The sequence below is a fragment of the Aquarana catesbeiana genome, linkage group LG02, assembly GCF_042186555.1.
Source record: "Aquarana catesbeiana isolate 2022-GZ linkage group LG02, ASM4218655v1, whole genome shotgun sequence".
Taxonomy (NCBI): Eukaryota; Metazoa; Chordata; class Amphibia; order Anura; family Ranidae; genus Aquarana; species Aquarana catesbeiana.
In genome coordinates, this window is record NC_133325.1 from 589,349,630 (window position 1) to 589,373,835 (window position 24,206).

The window sequence follows — 24,206 nt, forward strand, 5'->3', positions numbered from 1 at the left end:
TGTGATTGGCCGTTTACAGCGATCTGTGATTGGCTGTGTCCAAAGGACACGGCCAACACAGGCTTTATCTGAGGTGCGCTCATGAGAGCGCGCTGGGAACGAGGAAAGGGGACGACGTCAATAGACGTTGTCCCGGTAATGTAGATCCGCGCTGTTGCCGTCATTTGGCAATAGCCCGGATCTGAAGAGGTTAATGGGACACTTACCTGTCCTGGAGTCCAGCGATGTTGGCATAGGTTTCCATCGGCTGTCGGGTGCTGCCGCCGCCATTGCCGCTAAGGGAGCCCGGTAGTGAAGCATTACGGGGGGAGGAGACAAATGAGCGGAAGTTACGCTTTTTGGGTGGAACTCTGCTTTAAAGCTCCGTTCACATCTAGGCGTCCCAGATCGCGGGCAGAATCGTCACGATTCTAAATGTCGGCAAATCGCACTACTCCCTTGCGATCCCTGTCACTTCCAATGACATCCCGATCGTGGCACGATTTTCGCCTGACGGATCGCTGTAAAATTGCGCAAACAGAACCCCTGTGACCCAAAAGAAGTTCCAGAACAGGGAGGGTGAATCTCCCTAACGATCACAGATAGAGAAAAAAAACTGACAGGTGTTCCAATTCCTCTCCCTCTGTCCAAACAGAAAATAAAAGGTAGTTATAGTTATACAGTAAGCTATGTGCGACAACAACAAAGTATTCGATAAACATAAGTCGCTTCCAGTTCACATTTCGGTATTTGCCTGCTTCGCAGTACATGTGTGCAGTAAATGAACCGTAAAACCCCTTTTGCCACTGTAGTAAAGCCCCTCGTCTAGCTCACAACACAATGCAGCCCTGGTACACACTGCTGGCACGCCAGCCTGGCACTCAGTCACTGGGTTGCGCTTGGCGCCGACAAGCCAGCATGAACCACTCAACCAACCAGAAGCTCCTAGCCAGTAGCTCCGACATCTCACTGGCCACGGCTTTACGCCGCTTAACGTCACGACGCTGGGGGCTGACGTTCCTGGCGGAAGTACCTTTGAGGTAGTTACCTGTGGGAAGCAGTGGAGCCAGTTTGAGGAGTCGTAGCGTTGAGTCAGGGTGACCGGGATTGTTCTCCCGCCCTGCCTCGGGAAGCAGGTAAAGTGGAGGGAAGCGGCGAGAGAGGTGTATATGTTCGTGTCTGCATATGGCTGGGTTTGTTTGATGTGGGTGCTCCGCCTCCTTCTCACCCACACACACCCCCCACACACACTGCACAGGGCCTTACAGCACAAATGGCAGAGGCCCTGACCACTCACACTGTCCTTGTCTTTTATCATTTGGCTCTGTGAGATTTCAGCGAACCGAATACAATGCCATTGATTTCCAGTGCTGCAAGAGTAGAAGATTAGTTTGAAAAGAACATCTTTGTGTGGTCTCTGAAGCATTGTGTATTGTTATTATGGTAACTGCTTCAGTGCTAAGTGCATTCTTTGGTAACAATAGTTATTCTGAGATTTAAAGGATGAACATGTTTACTTGTAAATAATACACCCTTCCAGGAAGTAAACTGCTTGGTGTTTTTATTTTTTTTCTGACCTGCAAAGTAAAGGCATAATGTGCTAGTATGCATCACATACTAGTACATTATATGAAACGTACCTTCAAACTAACCTGGAGGCCGCATCCATCTTCACCCGTCTTCTTTCCGGGTCCTTGGAGTCCGGCTGTGTGATTGACCAGAGCCGTGTGGCGTCACTCCCATGCTTGCGCGCCAGTCATGGCACAGGGCTTTGAAGGAATGGCATGGGTGGCTGTTCCTTCAGAGCGCATGCACTGATTATGTCATCAGCTTCATATACATTGAATATCTCTTAAACGGTGCACGTTTAGGAGATATTTACAGTACCTATAGGTACAATTAATCAATAGGTGTTTACAACCACTTTAGAGTATAGGTTCACCTCTTGAACATGTTACAAGTTACACCCATATTTAGAATGTAACATGTATCGCATTTTGCGAGTGGACTTTGAGGGCTGGCGAGCTATGGCTGCCGGGGGGGGGGGGGGGGAGCGGAGCACAGCCGGCAGGCGGATTATATGGAAGCCGTTCTCCCAGCGATTGGATGAGAAGAGCCGCCGCCAGAACAGCTTTCATTTCAATAGCTGTGTGCTCTCTGCCGTCACATACAGCCCCTCCTCTTTGTCCGGGCACTTTGATAGACAGATCACCCGTCCAATCCTGAGACGGGTGATCTGTCAAAGTTCCCCGGACAAGGGGGAGGGGCTGTATTTGACAGCGGGGAGCACACAGCTATTGAAATGAAAGCTGTTATGTTCCCCGCGCTCTGATCATCCGGGCGGTGACTCTCCTCCTCTCTTCCTATGCACAGGTAGGCAGCATTGGTGGGCGCAGGCTGCACTGGCAGACACGGGCAGGCTGCATTGTTGGGCACGGATAAAGTTGTTAATATATATTTTTGTAACTTAATTCTGCATAAAACATTTAAGTGCCATTTCATGAGAATTTATGAGGGCGTGTTTAGGGGCAACTGGTGGCGAGTAACCCTTGAGGCCTGGCTAGTAGCTCAGAACTTGAAATTTTGAGCCCTGATATATCTCATTCAAGCAAACCCCAATTTCCCCCTTAGCCCGATCACCCCCTGACTGTCCCTGTATACTCCTCCAGTCCTCCTCCGTGTCCTCTGTATACTCCGCTCCTGTCCCCCCCCTCTGTATACTCCGCTCCTGTCCCCCCCCTCTGTATACTCCGCTCCTGTCCCCCCCTCTGTATACTCCGCTCCTGTCCCCCCCCTCTGTATACTCCGCTCCTGTCCCCCCCTCTGTATACTCCGCTCCTGTCCCCCCCCTCTGTATACTCCGCTCCTGTCCCCCCCTCTGTATACTCCGCTCCTGTCCCCCCCTCTGTATACTCCGCTCCTGTCCCCCCCCTCTGTATACTCCGCTCCTGTCCCCCCCCTCTGTATACTCCGCTCCTGTCCCCCCCCTCTGTATACTCCGCTCCTGTCCCCCCCCTGTATACTCCGCTCCTGTCCCCCCCCTGTATACTCCGCTCCTGTCCCCCCCCCTGTATACTCCGTTCCTGTCCCGTCCCCCTCTGTATACTCCGCTCCTGTCCCGTCCCCCTCTGTATACTCCGCTCCTGTCCCGTCTCCCTCTGTATACTCCGCTCCTGTCCCCCTCTGTATACTCCGCTCCTGTCCCCCTCTGTATACTCCGCTCCTGTCCCGTCCCCCTCTGTATACTCCGCTCCTGTCCCGTCCCCCTCTGTATACTCCGCTCCTGTCCCGTCCCCCTCTGTATACTCCGCTCCTGTCCCGTCCCCCTCTGTATACTCCGCTCCTGTCCCGTCCCCCTCTGTATACTCCGCTCCTGTCCCGTCCCCCTCTGTATACTCCGCTCCCGTCCCGTCCCCCTCTGTATACTCCGCTCCCGTCCCGTCCCCCTCTGTATACTCCGCTCCCGTCCCCCTCTGTATACTCCGCTCCCGTCCCGTCCCCCTCTGTATACTCCGCTCCCGTCCCGTCCCCCTCTGTATACTCCGCTCCCGTCCCGTCCCCCTCTGTATACTCCGCTCCCGTCCCCCTCTGTATGCTCCGCTCCCGTCCCCCTCTGTATGCTCCGCTCCCGTCCCCCTCTGTATGCTCCGCTCCCGTCCCGTCCCCCTCTGTATGCTCCACTCCCGTCCCGTCCCCCTCTGTATGCTCCGCTCCCGTCCCGTCCCCCTCTGTATGCTCCGCTCCCGTCCCGTCCCCCTCTGTATGCTCCGCTCCCGTCCCGTCCCCCTCTGTATGCTCCGCTCCCGTCCCGTCCCCCTCTGTATGCTCCGCTCCCGTCCCGTCCCCCTCTGTATGCTCCGCTCCCGTCCCGTCCCCCTCTGTATGCTCCGCTCCCGTCCCGTCCCCCCCCTGTATGCTCCGCTCCCGTCCCGCCCCCCCCTCTGTATGCTCCGCTCCCGTCCCGCCCCCCCCCTGTATGCTCCGCTCCCGTCCCGCCCCCCCCCTCTGTATGCTCCGCTCCCGTCCCGCCCCCCCCTCTGTATGCTCCGCTCCCGTCCCGCCCCCCCCTCTGTATGCTCCGCTCCCGTCCCGCCCCCCCCTCTGTATGCTCCGCTCCCGTCCCGCCCCCCCCTCTGTATGCTCCGCTCCCGTCCCGCCCCCCCCTCTGTATGCTCCGCTCCCGTCCCGCCCCCCCTCTGTATGCTCCGCTCCCGTCCCGCCCCCCCCCTGTATGCTCCGCTCCCGTCCCGCCCCCCCCTCTGTATGCTCCGCTCCCGTCCCGCCCCCCCCTCTGTATGCTCCGCTCCCGTCCCGCCCCCCCCTCTGTATGCTCCGCTCCCGTCCCGCCCCCCCCTCTGTATGCTCCGCTCCCGTCCCGCCCCCCCCTCTGTATGCTCCGCTCCCGTCCCGCCCCCCCCTCTGTATGCTCCGCTCCCGTCCCGCCCCCCCCTCTGTATGCTCCGCTCCCGTCCCGCCCCCCCCTCTGTATGCTCCGCTCCCGTCCCGCCCCCCCCTCTGTATGCTCCGCTCCCGTCCCGCCCCCCCCTCTGTATGCTCCGCTCCCGTCCCGCCCCCCCCTCTGTATGCTCCGCTCCCGTCCCGCCCCCCCCTCTGTATGCTCCGCTCCCGTCCCGCCCCCCCCTCTGTATGCTCCGCTCCCGTCCCGCCCCCCCCTCTGTATGCTCCGCTCCCGTCCCGCCCCCCCCTCTGTATGCTCCGCTCCCGTCCCGCCCCCCCCTCTGTATGCTCCGCTCCCGTCCCGCCCCCCCCCTCTGTATGCTCCGCTCCCGTCCCGCCCCCCCCTCTGTATGCTCCGCTCCCGTCCCGCCCCCCCCTCTGTATGCTCCGCTCCCGTCCCGCCCCCCCCTCTGTATGCTCCGCTCCCGTCCCGCCCCCCCCTCTGTATGCTCCGCTCCCGTCCCGCCCCCCCCTCTGTATGCTCCGCTCCCGTCCCGCCCCCCCCTCTGTATGCTCCGCTCCCGTCCCGCCCCCCCCTCTGTATGCTCCGCTCCCGTCCCGCCCCCCCCTCTGTATGCTCCGCTCCCGTCCCGCCCCCCCCTCTGTATGCTCCGCTCCCGTCCCGCCCCCCCCTCTGTATGCTCCGCTCCCGTCCCGCCCCCCCCTCTGTATGCTCCGCTCCCGTCCCGCCCCCCCCTCTGTATGCTCCGCTCCCGTCCCCCCCTCCCCTCTGTATGCTCCGCTCCCGTCCCGCCCCCCCCTCTGTATGCTCCGCTCCCGTCCCGCCCCCCCCTCTGTATGCTCCGCTCCCGTCCCGTTCCCCCCCTCTGTATGCTCCGCTCCCGTCCCGTTCCCCCCCTCTGTATGCTCCGCTCCCGTCCCGTTCCCCCCCTCTGTATGCTCCGCTCCCGTCCCGTTCCCCCCCTCTGTATGCTCCGCTCCCGTCCCGTTCCCCCCCTCTGTATGCTCCGCTCCCGTCCCGTTCCCCCCCTCTGTATGCTCCGCTCCCGTCCCGTTCCCCCCCTCTGTATGCTCCGCTCCCGTCCCGTTCCCCCCCTCGGTATGCTCCGCTCCCGTCCCGTCCCCCCCCCCTCGGTATGCTCCGCTCCCGTCCCGTCCCCCCCCCCCCTCGGTATGCTCCGCTCCCGTCCCGTCCCCCCCCCCCCCTCGGTATGCTCCGCTCCCGTCCCGTCCCCCCCCCCCCCCTCGGTATGCTCCGCTCCCGTTCCCCCCCCCCCCCCCCCCCTCGGTATGCTCCGCTCCCGTCCCGTCCCCCCCCTCGGTATACTCCGCTCCTGTCCCCCTCTGTGTTGATCTTTCAGGATGGAGAGCGGAGGAAGGAGCCAGTAAATCTGTCAGCTCCTTCCTATTCCAAATGTCCATTCATGACTGAGCATCGTAAACTGTGTTTATGATACTTCAGTTCATGAATGGAGAGGAGCCTCTGTCTCCTGTCCATTCATCTCCAGTGCAGCTAAGGCCGCTGAGAAAGGGACTAGCGAATCTCTGTCCCCAGTCCCTTTCTGTGTCTCCAAAAGGGAGATATCAGGGGTCTGTTAAGACCCCTGATATCTCACCAAAGCCCCCCAACAGGGCTGATAAAAAAATAAAGAATTGTAATAAATATTTAAAAGGTTAAATTGTACCAATAATTAAAACGGTGTCTCAACACTCTACCTTCCACTTTTGCTGGACAGCTGGTCTGGTAAAGTAACAGACTTACTGGCCAGATCACCAAGTAAAACTGAACAAAAAGCCTTAAATGCAGCTCCCACATCTAAGAATTGGTAAGCTGCAATATATAACATTTTTGTTTTTGCGTTTAAAGCTACTTTAACAGCCTTCAGTGCTAGATGGAAGCCTCTTCTCTGAGAGATAACAACTAGTCTGTTGGTTCCCTTAAATCCATTTCTAATTATTGCCCTTTACTGAGAAGACAAGCTCACTTTTTAAATTGTTATTAAGGGGAGGTTAATCTTTGCGTGGGTTACTCTGGAAACGTTTTGGTTGCCTAGTCACAGATTGTCCGGTGTTATCCTCGGCAGACACTTACATAAATCCCTCTGGTTATTGCTTGGTTAAAAGGAATTAGGTGAAATAGGCTATGTATTAACTCAGGTAGCTGAAATTATCAAAAGTAAATCTTGGCACCATCCATTTGTAACTAGTTCCAGAATTGGAAGAATTTCTACATAACACTTGTTTTTAAAGTGCAATAACAAATAAAACAAAACATTTAAATGCACACACAGAGAAAAATGTAATGCACGCCACTTTTCATGACATCTTCCCCCATTTTGAGCATGCAGGCTTTCATAATTGCAGTAAATTAATGTGGAATCCCAGTCTGCTGTAGAAGAGGAGAATGTTGTAATATATATATTTTCTTCTTTTTTTAAAAAATATTATATCTTTATAGAAACAATATACATTTTGCCATTAGGGAAGCAGAAACAGCATACCTCCCAACATTTTGAGATGGGAATGAGGGACACCTACTAACAAAAGTATATAGGCATAGGATACGCCCCCTACCACACCCCCTTAAAGGAGAATTAACAAAAAAAGGTTAATTAAATCCTCAAGGACTTTTTTTTTTTTTTTTTACCACTACTATTCCTTTATACTGGCTTTTAAAATGTACAAATGTAACAATTTAGAAATTGGATGAATGGTTTAGCACTGGGAAACCCTTTTAGAAAGATAAAAAGTGCATTTTATATACAACTATATGGATCATACCAAAATGAGGGACCAATGAGGGGGAAGAGGGACAGTCCCTCGAAATCAGGGACAGTTGGGAGCTATGGAAACAGTGGCACAAGTAACACCTGGGAGAACAGAGGGCTCATGTTCCAGTCCACCAGTGACAAAACAGGTGTAGTGCACAAATCTCTTGCCACCCCCCACAGCTCCTGCCTCCCTTCTCATTCATTGCTTCGGGACGTCGCAGGGTCTATGACTATTCATCCTGTGTACTGTAAAAATAAGATAAAATTATGACTTGCCTGTAATTCAATGTTTTGGAATACAGCTCCCTATGTTGCAGAAAGCTGCAGGGTATAAGGCAGATGCCTCAGTTGAGTCCAATAAAACTCTCGGCTAAAGCAGCAGAGTTGGTGAACTCTTCGCGAATGGATGTTTGGTTGAAATCTTAATCAGGTGACTCAGCCTCCAAGGTGAGGCTTTGCGGCATCCCTTTTGAAGGAGATTTTTTTTTAAGCGTCTTCCAGGACAGCCATGAGACCTAGAGCTCCTCATACCAGGACAGGAAACACGTTAACCCCCACCAGATAAAATGGCGGTCCTCCAGGCCCCCCCCATGTCAGTATTAGCGTTTCCTCGGGGTTAACATGTTTACTGGAACTGGTTCCCCTAGGTCTCCTGTGGTGTTTTAGGTAGTATTCCTACCTTCCTCTTAGGTCCCGAAGCGGCACATCTACCAGGGGAGTAGGCTTGTGGTTGCTGTCCCTGCTTCTCAGTGCATGGGGAATGCCAGCACTGCGGTGCACGCTGGAGCTCCGGTCCGTGAGCCGATGGCAGCAGTTGGCTGTTCTCTGCCTGTTAAACAGCGTGGCTGAAGTGTGCAGGGGAAGAGAGGAAGCCGCACGCGTGAAGGGGCAGAACTTATGCGTTCCAAGCTGGCCCACAGGAGGTAGCCAGTGGGGTCACTTCGGGGGCGTGTGACGTCATCAGCGGACACTGGAGATGCTAGTTCATGTTTCTAAAATGGCGCAAACAGGGATGCTGGGAGGCTGGTGTTTAAAAAAAAAAAAAAAAAAAAGTAAAACCCGGCTGAGGCTGCGGCTCACTACAGGGACGACGGGATGGATTCCTCTGTGATACCTGCACAGGCAGCAGAAGCAGGCCCTAACACCAACACCTCACAGGTAAACTTGAAGTGTATTTTACTTGTAACCAAAAGAGAAAATCTCTCTCCTGCGCTCAAGTGTCTAGATATTCAGTGTGTGATAAGGCCAGTAGGCTTTAGTGGTATCTGGCGTCTTGCAGCCCTCTTCAGAATGTTGGGCATTCAAAAACTACAAAGAGAAAACAAAAAGAAGAGAGGGCGCACCGACCTAGCGCATTACCACTGGTAGCGTTTATTAAAAGTAAAATAACAAGTAATATACTCACAAAAGAGCTTAAAATACAGATTGATTAACTAAGATTGATTAATATGCACGCTTTTTCTTGGATGTGAGAGTACCATGGTGTTACCATGAAGACATGGTGACACCAGAGAGGGTCTTTTCAGCTGGGAGGGTTTTGTTTTTGTTTTTGGGAAGTGGGAGTGGTCATGGTGGGCTGGTGCTGGTGATCATTGGGAGGCTTGGTTACATGTATGCACACATATATAGAGGAGCTCTTACCTGTGAGCAGCTACCACCCGCTTAGGCTCTGAGGAAAGGGGCTCGCCCCCGAAACGCGTTAGCCGTTGCCGCATCTACTTGATGTCCGGTCCCACTTCATCCTGGTGTTTGCTACTGCATACCTGCAGTCTATGTCCATGCCTGTATTTTAAGCTCTTTTGTGAGTATATTACTTGTTATTTTACTTTTAATAAACGCTACCAGTGGTAATGCTCTAAGTCGGTGCGCCCTCTCTTCTTTTTGTGTATTTTACTTGCACATCCTGTGAGTGTTCTCCCCCTTGTAACCAGTAGGTGAAGGGGGCACATTTTTTCTTTCTTCCTGCACTGGGTGTTATGGAGCGTATGTGGCATAAAATTTATTGGGGTCACTTGTTCTCTTGCTGGCCAAGACTCAGGACAAGGCCCAAGCGCAGCCACCAAAAAGGAAATGTGCGGTTTGCGGAAACAAATTGAGCTCCTCATGGAGCAAAGCAGTTTGCCGCACCTGTATAGACAGCCTAGTTAAGGATGACCTGGTAGTCTCCTGTCAGAAAATGCTGACTTCTGTTAGACCCCTTTCACACTGGGGCGGTTTGCAGGCGCTAAAAATACCGCCTGCAAAACAGCCTCCGCTGTTTGTTCAGTGTGAAAGCCCGAGGGCTTTCACACTGAAGCGGTGCACTGGCAGGGCAGTGAAAAAAGTCCTGCAAACCGCTTTTTTGGAGCGGTGAAGGAGCGGTGTATTCACCGCTCCTTCACCGCTCCTGCCCATTGAAATCAATGGGACAGCGCGGCTATACCGCGGCAATACTGCGGCTATAGCCGCGCTGTACGAGGGATTTTAACCCTTTTTCGGCCGCCAGCGGGGGTTAAAACCACCCTGCTAGCGGCCGAATACCGCTGCAAGAACGACGGTACAGCAGCGCTAAAAATAGCGCTGTTGTACCGCCGACGCCCCCACCGCCCCAGTGTGAAAGGGGCCTTAGAGATGAGCTTACGTTTAGGTGTAGCTCGTTTAAAACTCTAATTGACAAGATTCAAGTCCCCTCAGAGGGTCCATCTCCAGTTAGGACGTCAGCCACTCCTAGCGCTCCACAGCAGAGTGCGGAGAGTGAAGACTCCGAGGCTGAAGCCGGATCTGCCCAGTCTTCTCTGGAAGAATCCGGGTCAGATACAGGGCCCAGGGATAGAGAATCCGCAAGGGGCTCGATGTATAAGTTATCATTGGAAGATGTAGATGACTTATTGAAGGCTATCTATACGACACTTGATATAGAAGAGGAGAAGGTACAATTGTCTAAACATGACCTTATGTACAAAGGTTTTCATAAGAAAAAGGCTAGGGTTTTCCCGTGCATAGTTCCCTTCTTGATACTATCAAGCTGGAATGGGAAAATCCAGAGAGAAAGCCTTTCTTTTCCGGTAACCTAAAAAGGTTTCCATTTGAAGAGGACACAGCGCAGCAATGGAACAAAAGTCCTAAGTTAGACGGCGAGATGCACCTCTTTCAAAAGTTTCAAAAAATTCAGACCTAGTGTTTGACGATATGGGCGCGTTTAGGGATCCGATGGATAAAAGAGGAGATATCCTCCTTCACAGAGCCTGGGACTCCAGCTAGAAATTTAGAAGTACAGGTGATACTCGAAAAATTAGAATATCATGCAAAAGTTCATTTATTTCACTAATGCAACTTAAAAGGTGAAACTAATATGAGATAGACTAATTACATGGAAAGCAATAGTTCAAGCCGTGATTCGTCATAATTGTGAGGATTATGGCATACAGCTCATGAAAACCCCAAATCCACAATCTCAGAAAATTAGAATATTGCATGCAATCAATAAAACAAGGATTGTACATAGAACAATATTGGACCTCTGAAAAGTATAAGCATGCATATGTACGGTACTCAGTACTTGGTTTGGGCCCCTTTTGCAGCAATTACTGCCTCAATGCGCCGTGGCATGGAAGCTATCAGCCTGTGGCACTGCTGAGGTGTTATGGAAGACCAGGATGCTTCAATAGCGGCCTTCAGCTCTTCGCAATTGTTCGGTCTCATGTATCCTCTTTCTCTTGGCAATGCCACATAGATTCTCTATGGGGTTTAGGTCAGGCGAGTTTGCTGGCCAATCAAGCACAGTAATCCCACGGTCGTTGAACCAGGTTTTGGTGCTTTTGGCAGTGTGGGCAGGTGCCAAGTCCTGCTGGAAAATGAAGTCAGCATCCCCATTAAGCTCGTCTGCGGAAGGAAGCATGAAGTGCTCCAAAATCTCCCGGTAGACCGCTGTGTTGACCCTGGACTTAATGAAGCACAGTGGACCAACACCAGCAGAAGACATGGCTCCCCAAATCAACACTGACTGGAAACTTCACAGTGGACTTCAAGCATCTTGCAGTGTGTGCCTCTCCATTTTTCCTCCATACTCTGGGTCCTTGGTTTCCAAATGAGATGCAAAATTCGCTCTCATCAGAAAAGAGGACTTTGGACCACTGAGCAACAGACCAGGTCTGTTTTTTCTTCAGCCCAGGTAAGACGCTTCTGATGTTTGCTGTTCAGGAGTGGCTTGACAAGAGGAATATGACATTTGAAGCCCATGTCCAGAATCCGTCTGTGTGTGGTGGCTCTTGATGCACTGACTCCAGCCTCGGTCCACTGCTTGTGAAAGTCCCCAACACTTTTGAATGGCCTTTTCCTGACAATCCTCTCCAGGCTGCGGTCATCCCTGCTGCTTGTGCATCTTTTTCTTCCACACTTTTCCTCCTTATGGAGGGTGTCAATGATGGTTTTCTGCACGACTGTTAGGTCAGCAGTCTTTCCCATGATTGTGATTCCTACTGAACCAGACTGAGAGACCATTTAAAGGCTCAGGAACACTTTGCAGGTGTTCTAGCCAGAACCTTTTTTTTTTTTTTCGAGGCCAAAGTAGGCAGCAAGGTCCTAGAGAAAGGGACAATAGGCCCAAAAAACAGGGTACAAGGGCAGAGGTAGAGGGGAGTCTTGTTTAACCCTCAACAACCCGCCAAGCCACAGTGACTCGTGTCTCCCAGTGGGAGGAAGATTGAGGGCTTTTCTCCCAGCAGTCACCTCAAGTCCATTCATCCTGGACCTGGTTCCCAATGTCTACAGGCTGGAATTTTCTTGCCAGCCACCAGAGTGATTATTAGTCGCCTTCCCTCCCCACGATCGGGTAAAAGCCAGGGCCCTGGGTCTTCAAATTGGAGACTTGATAGATCAAAAGGTCCTGATTCCCGTTCCCCGGTTGGATCAGAGCAAGGGATTTTATTCCCATATATTTGTCATCAGAAAGCCGTCAGGAAAATATCGGGTTATCCTGAACCTCCGGTCTCTAAACCGTTCGATCAGGTACAAGCGCTTTTGTATGGAGACGGTGTTCTCAATCAAAAACCTGCTTTACCCAAACTGCTTCATGACTACTTTGAATTTGAGGGATGCCTATCTGCACATCCCTATTCATCCAGCCTTCCAAAGATTCTTGAGACTAGCGGTCAAGATGGGAACAGAGATTTGGCACTTTCAATTTCAAGCCCTCCCCTTCGGTCTGTCCTCAGCCCCACGCATTTTTACAAAGGTGTTGGGGGAGGCGCTAAGGATAAAAGCGATTAACTATTATCCCTTACTTGGACGACCTCCTAGTGGTGGCGAAGTCATACCAAAAGTTATTAGTGGATCTCCAGACTGTACAGGACTTCCTTCAATCGCTAGGCTGGTTAATAAAGAGAAGTCTTCCTTAATTCCGTCCCAGAAAGTGACATATCTGGGGTACGAATTTTGCTCAGTAGACCAAAGTTTTTCTTCTGCAGGAGAAGGTCTCAAGAATGATGCAAACAATGTCAGCCTTACAGGCCAATCAGTTGGTCTTGCTGAGAGAGGTTTCAAGAGCAATGGGTCTGATGACCTCTTGCTTTCCCGCAGTGCCATGGGCAAGATTTCATTACAGCTGTTTCTACTAAGAAACTGGGACGGAGACGCAAGTTCTTTGGAATCAAGGGTCTTATTACCCTCCAGGGTAAAAAGAAGCTTGTGGTGGTAGAGGACGCACCTGCACCTAACAAGAGGTCTACCGTGGTCCATTCCTATATCCCAGAGGATCACAAAGGATGCGAGTTCCTGGGGATGGGGAGCCCATCTCAGCAACACAATGGCACAGGGAGAATGGTCCTCAAGGGAAGCAAGAGCTTCATCGAATCAGAGAGAGCTTCTAGCGGTTCAGAGAGCCTTGCAGGCATTTCAGATAGAAATCAGGGGTCACAATCTCCAGATTATATCCAACAAGATCACTACTGTTGTGTACCTCAATAAACAGGGAGGTAGGAGGAGTTGGATACTTCAATCTATCGCCCAGAAGATTTTATCATGGGCAGAAGGGAATCTAGCCTCAGTTACAGCAGTGCATCTGAAGGGGACACAAAACTGGCAGATTATCTCAGCCGCTACCGAGTATGTCGAGAGAATTTGTCCCTTCATCCTGAAATCTTTGCAGGTGTTACCAACGGATGGGGATGTCCTGAAGCGGAACTGTTCGCAGATCGGAACAATCACAAAACACAAGTTCTTTTCTCTGAACGAAACAGATCAATCATTGGGGAATCAATGCTCTGGCAAATCTGTGGCCATTCGGCCTCTTGCGCCTTCCCTCCGATCAGGCTAATTCCGTAAGTCCTCCGGAACTTTCTTCTAGAAGAAACAGATCTTATCCTAATAGCCCCTTTTTGGCCCAAGAGGCCATGGTTTTACCTGTTACAGACTCTGGTCTCAGAGCCTCCACTGAGTCTTCCGAAGAGAGGAGACTTATTATTGCAGGGTCCAATGTCGCACCCAGAGGTGGTTTCCTTAAGCTTGAAGGCCTGGTATCTGAAGAAAAGATACTAAGCGCCCAGGGGTTCTCTGACAAAGTAGTCGACCCTGGTAAATTGCAGAAAACCAGTCACTAGAGCCATATATTCCAAGGTCTGGAAGAAATTTAACTCATGGTTATCTGAAAATCAAAGATTAATTCATGATGTTCCTTCAGTTTTGGAATTTTTTTCAAGAGGGCGTCGACAAAGGTCTTTCAGTTAGTACTTTAAAGGTACAGGCGGCAGCTATCGGTGTTTTTCCCCAATTTTCTCTCTTGATAAATCCCACTATAGCTAGATTCTTCAAATCAATTTCTAGGTCCAGGCCAGTAGTGGTTAGAAGTTTTCCAACCTGGGACCTGTCCCTGGTGCTTCAAACTCTGGTAGAATTCCCTTTTGAGCCCCTAGAGGATATTTCCATTAAGTTACTTACCTTTTTAAAAACATTTTTTCTTGTGCCAATTACCTCAGCTCGTAGGGTAAGTGAGTTACAGGCCCTTTCAGTGAGGGAGCCTTTCCTCACAATTTTTGAGGATCGGCTTGTTTTGAAAACTGATCCAGGATTTCTGCCTAAAGTGGACAGTACATTCCACAGTTCCCAGGACATTATACTGCCAACCTTTTGTAGTTTGCCAAAGGGCGACCAAGAAAGAAAATTTAGTTTTTTAGACGTGAAAAGAATTCTTCTTATCTACCTTGAGGTCACCAAGATCTTTAGAAAAACAGACGCCTTGTTTTTCCTCTTTTCAGGAGCACACAAGGGAAAGATCTAAAGCCACCTTGGCTGGATGGATAAAGCAAGCTATTTCTGAAAGTTGCAAAATTAGGGAAGTTCCTCCGCCTCTTGTCACTGCGCACTCCACAAGAGCCTTGTCTGCGTCTTGGGCTGAGGGGCCTGGAGCCTCATCCGAACAAATTTTGCAGGGCTGCCACATGGTCCAGTTTTTCTACCTTCTTTAAACATTATCGCCTGGATCTCCTATCTGCTCAGGAGCAAGTGTTTGGTTGTAAGGTCCTTCAGGCAGTTGTCTCTCCTTAGACTGGTAAGTTCTGGCTCATCGTCTCATAGCTGTCCTGGAAGACGCTTAGAGAAAAGCTGAGTTAGACTTACTGGTAACTTTTTCTGAGTCTTCCAGGACAGCCTGATTCATACCCGGTTTTGTCTTGAAGTTATGTGTATTATGCATGTTTTACAGGAACGTCCTACGGTTCTTGAGAATACTGACATGGGGCCTGGAGGACCACCCTATTATCTGGTGGGGGTTAACGTGTTTCCTGTCCTGGTAGGAGGAGCCTTAGGTCTCATGGCTGTCCTGAAAGACTCTCAGAAAATAAGTTACGGTTAAGTCTAACTCAGCTTTTTTTGCTTAGTGCAGATTTGAAAAAATTTTGGACTGAACAGCTGATAAAGGAAAATAAATAAATCCTTCCCGATCAAAAACAACTGTTTTAGTTTCGCTCTCAAAGGGCACATTCACGGGCTTCCAAAGAGCCAGCTTTCAAGGAAACTGTGAGGAAAGGGGAAGCAAAAAGGAGGTATGCTTTTTTTTTCCTTTCCTAAAAAAAAAACAAAAAAAACCCCAAATGACTTGGCTCCAGTGGGAAGGAGACTGGGACTTTCCGCAGTGGAAAAAGATTACCCAAAATTTTTTAGTCCTGAGGTTCATCGAGGATGATTATTGGTTACAGTTCAGCGGCAGCATGCCCTTGAGAACCTTTGTAACCTCCCCTCCCAGGGACCTTCAGAAGGCTTCAACCCTCTTGTCTCAGGCGAGTTGATAGACCAGCTGGTGCTTGTCCCTGTCCCACCGTAGGAGATAACTCAAGGGTTTTATCCACACATCTTTGTTGTCTGAAAACCGTCAGGCAAGTTCCGCCTGAGCCTTAACTTAAAACCCTTAAACAAAGGGGTGGTTTACAAGAAGTTTCAGATGGAAATGATGTTCACAACACTCTTTCGCTCTAAGGGACGCAAACTTACATGTCCCTATATTTGAGGATACACAAAAGTTCTTAAGGGTCCCAATCAGGTGGGGGAAGAATGTTCGCCACCTTCAGTTCCCAGCCTGGCCATTCGGCCTGTCCTCATCCTCCAGGATTTTTACGAAAGTCCGGGCAAAGGCGCTAGCCCCGTTGAAGTTTAAAGGAATCTCGATTGTCCTGTACTTGGATGACCTTTTATTCTTTGCCCCCAGTATGACCAGCTACAAAGGGATTTGCAGATGGCAGTTCCTTTCCTAGAAGACCTGGGGTGGCTCATAAACAGAGAAAAATCCAATCCCCTTCTGCAGATCTGCACTACTTGGGATACAGGGTGAATTCCACAATGTAGAAAGTGTACCCTGAGGAGGAAAAGAGGAGGAAGGTAGTGGAAATGGCTGCTTGCCTTCAGAGCAACCTTCCACTTTCCATCAGAACAGCCATGACAGGGTTAGGCCTGCTGGCTCTGACAATCCCGGCAGTGCTCTGGGCAAGGGCCCATTTCAGATGTCTCCAGGCCGACATGCTAAAAACTTGGGACGGAAGCCAACAAGCCTTGAACAAGACCTGTTTTATCCCAAAGAGCCAAGAGGTTCCTTAGGATTTCCTCATTTCACCATTCTCAAGGTCTTCTCTGGTCCTTCCCAGTGTTGGTGCGAATTACAAACAGAGCAAATGCCTGGGGACAGGGGGCTCACTGGGAGTCCAAAGAGGCCCAAGGAGGAATCTTAAAGGTCCACCAATTGGAGAGAATTAAAGGCTATTTGGGAAGCCCTAAGAGCATTTGCCAAAGAGGTAATAGGTCACCACATCCAGATCCTTTCGAGCAGTGTGGTGGCTGTTTCCTACCTGAACAAACGGAGGGACACATTGTCCATCCCTAATACGCTTGGCAAGCGTGATTTTTGCTTGGGCCGAGATCAACCTGTGGTCAATTTCAGCAGTTCACTTCAGAGGGGTGGACAGTGGTCAGGCAGACTGTGCGTCACCATCAGGTTCACGAGTCTGAATGGTCTCTGAATCGGGAGGTCTTTTAGCTGTTTGCAAAGAAATGGGGCCTTCCTCAGGTAAACTTTTTGTCAACAAGTCAAATACCACCGTTCCAACATATTTTTCATTGGTAAAGGAATAAGTTGGCCAAAGGGGTGGATGCCTTGGCTCTAACTTGGGCGTTCTGTCTGTGTTTATGCCTTTCCCCCCTTTTCAAGCTCATTCCCCTGGTCTTAAGAAACTTTACCCAGGAGAATACCTCGATTCTAGTAGTACTATATTGACTAAACAGAGTTTGGTTTTCTACTCTGCTTTGCCTATCGAAGGGATCTCCCCTAATGTTTCCGCAGGGGAAGGATTTACTATCCCAAGGCACAGTATGTTTTCCGAAAATTCAAAATTTAACACTGGCCCCCTGGTATCTGAGGAAAGCATCCTGAAGTCTAACAGGCTTTCGGATAGGGTCGAGAGCACGATCCTATCTAGTTGAAAGAAAGTTACACAGGCCATTTATTTTAAGTTCTGTAAAACCTTTTGGTTGGCTAGACACAAAGAAGGTGTCAATGGCTATTTCGGACATCTTGGAGTTTTTAAAGGATGGAGCGGAACGAGTTTTAGCCATTATTACGCTAAAGGTACAAGTGGCAGCCTTATGAGTTTTTTTTTTTTGGAGCAACCCTTGGCAACAGATCCACTGGTTAGTAGGTTCTTTAAGGGGTTGTCCAGGGTTAGGCCTGTGCCTTTCAGGGTTTTGTCCAAATGGAACCTGTTGGTCATGTTGCAGGGATGGATTAAGCGATCATTGAAGTGGCTTACTCTCAAAGCGGCCTTTCTGGTGGCCATCTCTACAGCCAGGTGCATTAGTGAGCTGCTAGTTCTATTAAAGAGCCATACCTGCAAATCTTTGAGGATAGATTGGTGATATGCACTGATCCCTGGTTTTTGCCGAAGGTGTCTTTTTGAAGTTCCACCATTTTGGATGTGAGGGCTTGTATCTAGAGGTAACCAGTGGAATTAGGAAAATGAATGCCCTATTAATTTTAAATTCCAGTAACACGGTAAGGTTGCAAGCCTCAAAGAATACGGTCGCCCACTGGATTTAGCAGGCGATCGTGAAATCTTACAAAGTCTTAATGTATGCCCCCCCCCCACTATGGCTCACGCTATGTGGGCACTGTCAGTGTCACGTACCTGGTAGGTTTTGAGCCCGAAGTGCAGAGAGAGACCTCCCCTGAGGCTCCCACTCACGGCCCTCTGGAATGGGGACAGAGGACATAGGAGTGAGGAGTGGTATGGGTGCCTGGCAGGATCAACAGTCCACCCAGAAGTCCAGGAGTAGTTAGGACCCAGGAACCTGGAACTGAAGAGAAGGCTGGAGACTGGAACGCTAACTGTTGCCAGGAACAACAGCGGGTAAGCAGGCAGAAGACTGGAGTGCTGGACTGGAACTAGGAACAGCAGGTAGGCTGGAAGCTGGAACGCTGACTGGAACCAAGAACAACAGCAGGTAGCAGGCTGGAGACTGGAACGCTGACTGGAGCCAGGAACAACAGCAGGTAAGCAGGCTGGAAGCTGGAACGCTGGACTGGAACCAGGAACAGCAGGTAGCAGGCTGGATACTGGAACGCTGACTGGAACCAGGAACAACAGTAGGTAGCAGGCTGGAGACTGGAATGCTGGACTGGAACCAGGAACAACAGCAGGCAGGTAGACAGGTATCAGGGATCACACCGAAGGATCGTCAGACAGGTCAGTGATCGATATCAGGCGGACAGCAAGGTACCAGGGATCAAACAGGAGAATGGTCTAAGCAAGCCGGGGGTCAGATGCAGGCAGATAGCTGGATGGTCAAAACAGATGGCTGGGTCAAGTAACAGGTAGTCTCAGATCAGGTTTTGGCACACAGAACGCTGTAGAGCAGACAGCGGGGACTGAGTGTGACAGGTTTAAATAGCCCGCGGTCGCGCACCAATGAGCCTGGGACGCCGATTACTGGCAGAATCTTCCTGACAGCTTCATGGGCAGAGCAAGCTGGGGCCACACCAGAGCAGATCTGTCGAGCAGCAACCTGGTCAAGCTACTCGACTTTAATAAAATTACAGGTTGGACCTTCTCTCAGTGCAAGAAATGAAACAAGATCCCCTGATGGCGGACTTTTAAGGCACAAAGTGGTAAAAAGGTATATTCTAATATGAAGAGTATTTATTGAAATATGAAAAATACAACATTTAATAAAAAAATGTTTAAAGTAAACATTCCAGTGTTGTCATACAAATCAGAATACATATAACGAGCTAATGTTTCTTGTACCCAACGCTTTTTGGAATGAGAATGTAATCCTTCTTCAGGGGTATAGTTTAAACAAGAAAATCAGTATTCTACATTAAAATAGAGAAAATGATAGCGTAAATATATAACATATTGTACATCCAAATATAAAGTGTCAGGCAGGATTCATGGCGGGATAATAAAGGGGAGGGCATTTACATAGACTGGAAATGACAATTGTTTCCAATTAAAAAAATAGAGGTGCCAAGAGAAGTTGTTTCCAAATTGCTTGATCCAAAAAATTCAATATGCAGGCATACCTCAAGAGCAGGGAAATGCCTGGCCCGTATGTGCTGGTCCAGCTCCCCTACGCCCACACAATGCCAACCCGGAGGAGGGGAAGCCAGAGGACCCACTGGTGCCGGAAAGCAGGAAAAGACCCTGAAAGCACGATATAGATTGATGAGTGTAAGGTATTAAATAATGTAAAAGTTTTCTTTACACAGTTTTTTCAAAAAAATCTCAAAGTAGCGATTGACCCTCCCGTAGGGTGCAAAGCTTTCAAAGATAAACATGCAATGAAGTATATTAGTTATGTAATACCCCATTATAAAAAATAGCTTGGTTCTAAAATACTGTATATAAATTGTTAACAAAAAAATACCTGCACAGTGGTGCGTGGAAATCACTTGGCTGCGTTGCTATTTGTGTGGTGAGAAAAACGAAACGAGAGGAGAGGCTGTCTGCGAATGCCACAGCTGAGAGAGTAAAAATGATGGAAATGGATCAGGATAAAAAATAATAAAATAAAATAAAAATAATAATGATGAAAATAAAAATGAATATGAGATTAGAAAAAAATGAAAAATGTTGGAGAGTGAAAAATGTGAGGGAGTCAATGAACAAAATGTGGTGTATGGGAAGTCAGGGATCCAACAGACATAATGCAGGAAAATAGTAGAGTAGACAGGCCAGCCAAAAACATACCTGTAAAGATAATGTGACCGTTCGCTCCAGCACCCAGCCCAGGACTGAACTGGATGCCAGAGAGAGCAGCCTTAATATGCAGAGAACTCCCCCCTCCCTCCTCCCCCCCCGCACCCAGCCATATGGGACACAGCTGATCTAGCTGGAGAGGAGGTAGGGAGAGAGGACGTGGCTCGATCCCAGGACGTCCCCCTGAGCTGTGCGCGCGCATCCCCGTCCACAGCGCCTGCTTAGTAGCGTGCGCCGGAACGGGGAAACGCCGACACCGCCCACCCACACGCAATGCTCCAACAGCAGATTGCGCATGTCCGCTGGAGGAGCAAGATGTAGGCCGGGACCCCGGGAGAATAGCGTCCCAGGCCCCCCAAATAGTGTCAATAGTACACAGGCAGAGAATACCTGGGCGGCTTTATGTGCCGTGCGGCCCCCCAGCACACCCACCCACCAGAGGGAGGGGGGAAGGAGGTGAACATGACAGCAGAGGGCGATGGTAAAAATAAAAATACAAGTGGGAATCAAGCATAAGGGACAAAAGACATATTCAAACAATACATACGTTGGTGCAAAAATAAGCCAAACAGCAAAACGAAAAGATCTTTTGACATAATTTAGACCATATGACAAATAGTAGAACATAGAAAAAAAACTCTATTATATATAGAAAAAGAGGAGAAATAAATTATGAAAATTTGTATGAATTTATATAGGGATCAGAGTATAGAACCATAGGTGCATGCAAATACCACATCCAAGGGGATGGAGGTATGAGAGCCATTAAAGCACCATTCCTCCTGAGGAGAACCCCTCAAGAAACGGTTTGAAGCAGATGGCTTCGTTTAAACCCAGAAATTGTGTCACTTTAAGTTTGTATATCCACCGCAGTTCAAGCTGGGGGAGAATCTCCAGCTACGGGAGGGTCAATCGCTACTTTGAGATTTAAAAAAAAAAAACTGTTTAAAGGAAACTTTTACATTATTTAATACCTTACAATCCTCAATCTGTTTCGTGCTTTCAGGGTCTTTTCCTGCTTTCCGGCCCCAGTGGGTCCTCTGGCTTCCCCTCCTCTGAATTGGCGTTGTGGGGAGCTGGACCAGCACATACAGGCCAGGCATTTCCCTGTTCTTTAGGTATGCCTGCATATTGAATTTTTTGGCTCAAGCAATTTGCAAACAACTTCTCTTGGCACCTCTGTTTTTAATTGGAAACAATTGTCATTTCCATGTAAGTGCCCTCCCCTTTATTATCCCTCCATGAATCCTGCCTGACACTTTATATTTGGATGTACAATATGTTATATATTTGTATATTTATGCTATCATTTTCTCTATTTTAATGTAGAATACTTTTTTTCTTGTTTAAACTATACCCCTGAAGAAGGAGGATTACATTTCCACTCCGAAACGTGTTGGGTACAAGAAACATTAGTTCGTTTATATGTATTCTGATTTGTATGACAACACTGGAATGTTTACTTTAACCACTTCGTGCCCAGGCCAATTCTGACATTTCTGTCCTACAGGTAAAATTCATAATTTTTTTGCTAGAAAATTACATAGAACCCCCAAACATTATTTATATATATATATATATATATATATTATTTTTTTTTTTTTTTTTTTTTTTTAGCAAAGACCCTAGAGAATACAATGGCGGTCATTGCAACTTTTTATTTCGCGCGGTATTTCATGCTTAAAAAAACCCCAAAACATTAAAGTTAGCCCAATTTTTTTGCATATTGTGAAAGATGAAGTTATGAAGTTATGCCGAGTAAATAGATACCTAACATGTCACACTGCAAAACTGCACACACTCGTGGAATGGCGCCAAACTTTGGTACTTAAAAATCCCCATAGGCGACGCTTTAAAATTTTTTACTGGTTACATGTTTAGAGTTTCAGAGGAGGTCTAGGGCTAGAATTATTTCTCTCGCTCTAACGTTCGTGGCGATACCTCACATGTGTGGTTTGAACACCGGTTTCATATGTGGGCGGGACTTACGTATGTGTTCGCTTCTGCGTGCGAGCACACGGGGACAGGGACACTTTAATTTTTATTTATTTATTTATTTTTTATTGTTAATTTGACTTTTATTTTTTTAGTTTGACATTTAAAAAAAAAAAAAATTTGATTACTTTTATTCCTATTACAAGGAATGTAAACATCCCTTGTAATAGGAATAGGCATGATCGGTCCTTTTTACAGTGAGATGTGGGGTCACTAAGACCCCACATCTCACCTCTAGGCTGGGAAGCCTAAAATTTAAAAAAAAAAAAAAAAATAACCGCTTCCCAGCCGAAGCGGCACCGTATTCTTGAATGCAGAGGCCGGGCGTGACGTCATAACATCGCGCCCGGCCTCCGAACAATCATAGAGACTCCGGCGACCATCCGGGGCTGGCGGATCCTGTGTCCGACTCACCGATGGAAGCGGTGAGTCGGTACAAGCACCGGAGGGAGGGGAGGGGGGCGTCCCCTCCCGCCGCACGTAAGAACGATCAAGTGGCGGAACAGCCGCTATGATCGTTCTTATGGTGTAGGGAATCGCCGGCGGAAAAAGCCGATATCTGAATGATGTCTGTCTGGCATCATTCAGATATAGCCCCGCAAAGTCGAGGATGTCCCAGGATGCCCTACGGGCGCGAAGTGGTTAAACATGTTCTTTTATTAAATGTTGTGTATTTTTCATATTTCAATGAATACTTTTCAGATTAGAATATACCTTTTTACCACTTTGTGCCTTAAAAGTCTGGCATCAGGGGATCTTGTTTCATTTCTTGTAAACATTGGATGTGGCACAATTATATGCCCAATCATAAACCGACTCACCCTCACTTCTCTCGGTGCAAGAGCAGGAGTTTGGGAGAAACGTGCTTTAGGAAATAGTTCCCCCATCCCCCCCTCCCCTTGTTGATCCTCTCCTGTGCTATCCTGGACAGATGACTGGAGAAAAACACTTACCGGTAACTCTGTTTTCAAGAGCCGTTCAAAACAGCAGGGATTCCCTACCTAAAATGCTGTTATACTGGTGTGTTTTGTGCTGTTTCAGAAGTGTTCCGGGGAGATACTCATATATGTTACAGTACATCCAGAAAGTATTCAGTGCTCCACTTTTTTCCACATTTTGTTATGTTACAGCCTTAGTCCAAAATAGATTAAATTCATTGTTTTCCTCAAAATTCTGCAAACAATATCCTATAATGACAACGTGAAAGAAGTTTGTTTGAAATCTTCTGCAAATTTATTAAAAATAAAAAAACAAAAATCACTTGTACATAAGTATTCACAGCCTTTGCGTAATACTTTGTTAAAGCACCTTTGGCACAAATTACAGCCTCAAGTCTTTTTGCGTATGATGCTACAAGCTTGGCACACCTATTTTTGGGCAGTTTCTTTCTTCTTTGCAGGACCTCTCAAGCTCCATCAGTTTGGATGGGGAGCGTCGGTGCACAGCCATTTTCAGATCTCTCCAGAGATGTTCAATCGGGTTTAGGTCTGGGCTCTGGCTGGGCCACTCAAGGACATTCAGAGTTGTCCTGTAACCACTCCTTTGTTATCTTGGCTGTGTGTTTAGGGTAGTTGTCCTGTTGGAAGATGAACCTTCACCCCAGTCTGAGGTTTAGAGTGCTCTGGAGCAGGTTTTCATCAAGGCTGTCTCTGAACATTTCTACATTCAACTTTCCCTCAATCCTGACTAGTCTTCCAGTAGCTGCCGCTGAAAAACATCCCCACAGCATGATGCTGCCACCACCATGCTTCACTGTAGGTATGGTATTGGCCTGGTGATGAGCCGTGCAGCTGTCCTTGGTTTCCTCCAGAAATGATGCTTGCCATTCAGGCCAAAGCGCTGTGCAGTGCCAACTTTCTGGCGGGCTCTGCACGTGCGGGTTGCAAACACGCCTGAGCTCATCCTTCGCTATGAATAATTATGTACTTGTAACTTTTTTCGTTTTTTATATTTGATAAATTTGTAAAACGAACGAGCTACACCATTCTGGATAAAATGAGAATCACAAATGTTTTGCTTAGAATAAAGATCACGATTCTCTCATGATTCTGAAGAATTATTATTATAATTTTAAAGATTTACAATCCCTGAACATTTAGGTTATCAAACAAGATGGCAATAAAATAAGACACAATACTCTTTGCTTCAATTAAATTGAACTACTTCTATACCGTGCCTATTCTGGCACTCCTCTCCAACATGTAAAAATCATTTTTTTGCTGGAAAATTACTCAGAACCCCCAAACATTATATATGTTTTTTTAGCAGAGACCCTAGGGAATAAAATGGCGGTCGTAGCAACTTTTTGTGTCACACGGTATTTGCACAA

At 48.6% G+C, this 24,206-nt stretch overlaps 1 protein-coding gene across 2 annotated transcripts in view; it reads left to right on the forward strand.

The window, feature by feature from the left end:
* Positions 1-961: 961 nt before the first annotated feature.
* The window catches only part of EYA3 (EYA transcriptional coactivator and phosphatase 3), a gene marked incomplete in the record, with an annotated part of 181,106 nt that continues 157,861 nt past the window's right edge, over positions 962-24,206 (forward strand). Inside the window, 1 exon segment of one of the 2 annotated variants that reach the window (XM_073616250.1) lies at positions 962-1,115. 2 annotated transcript variants of the gene reach the window in all.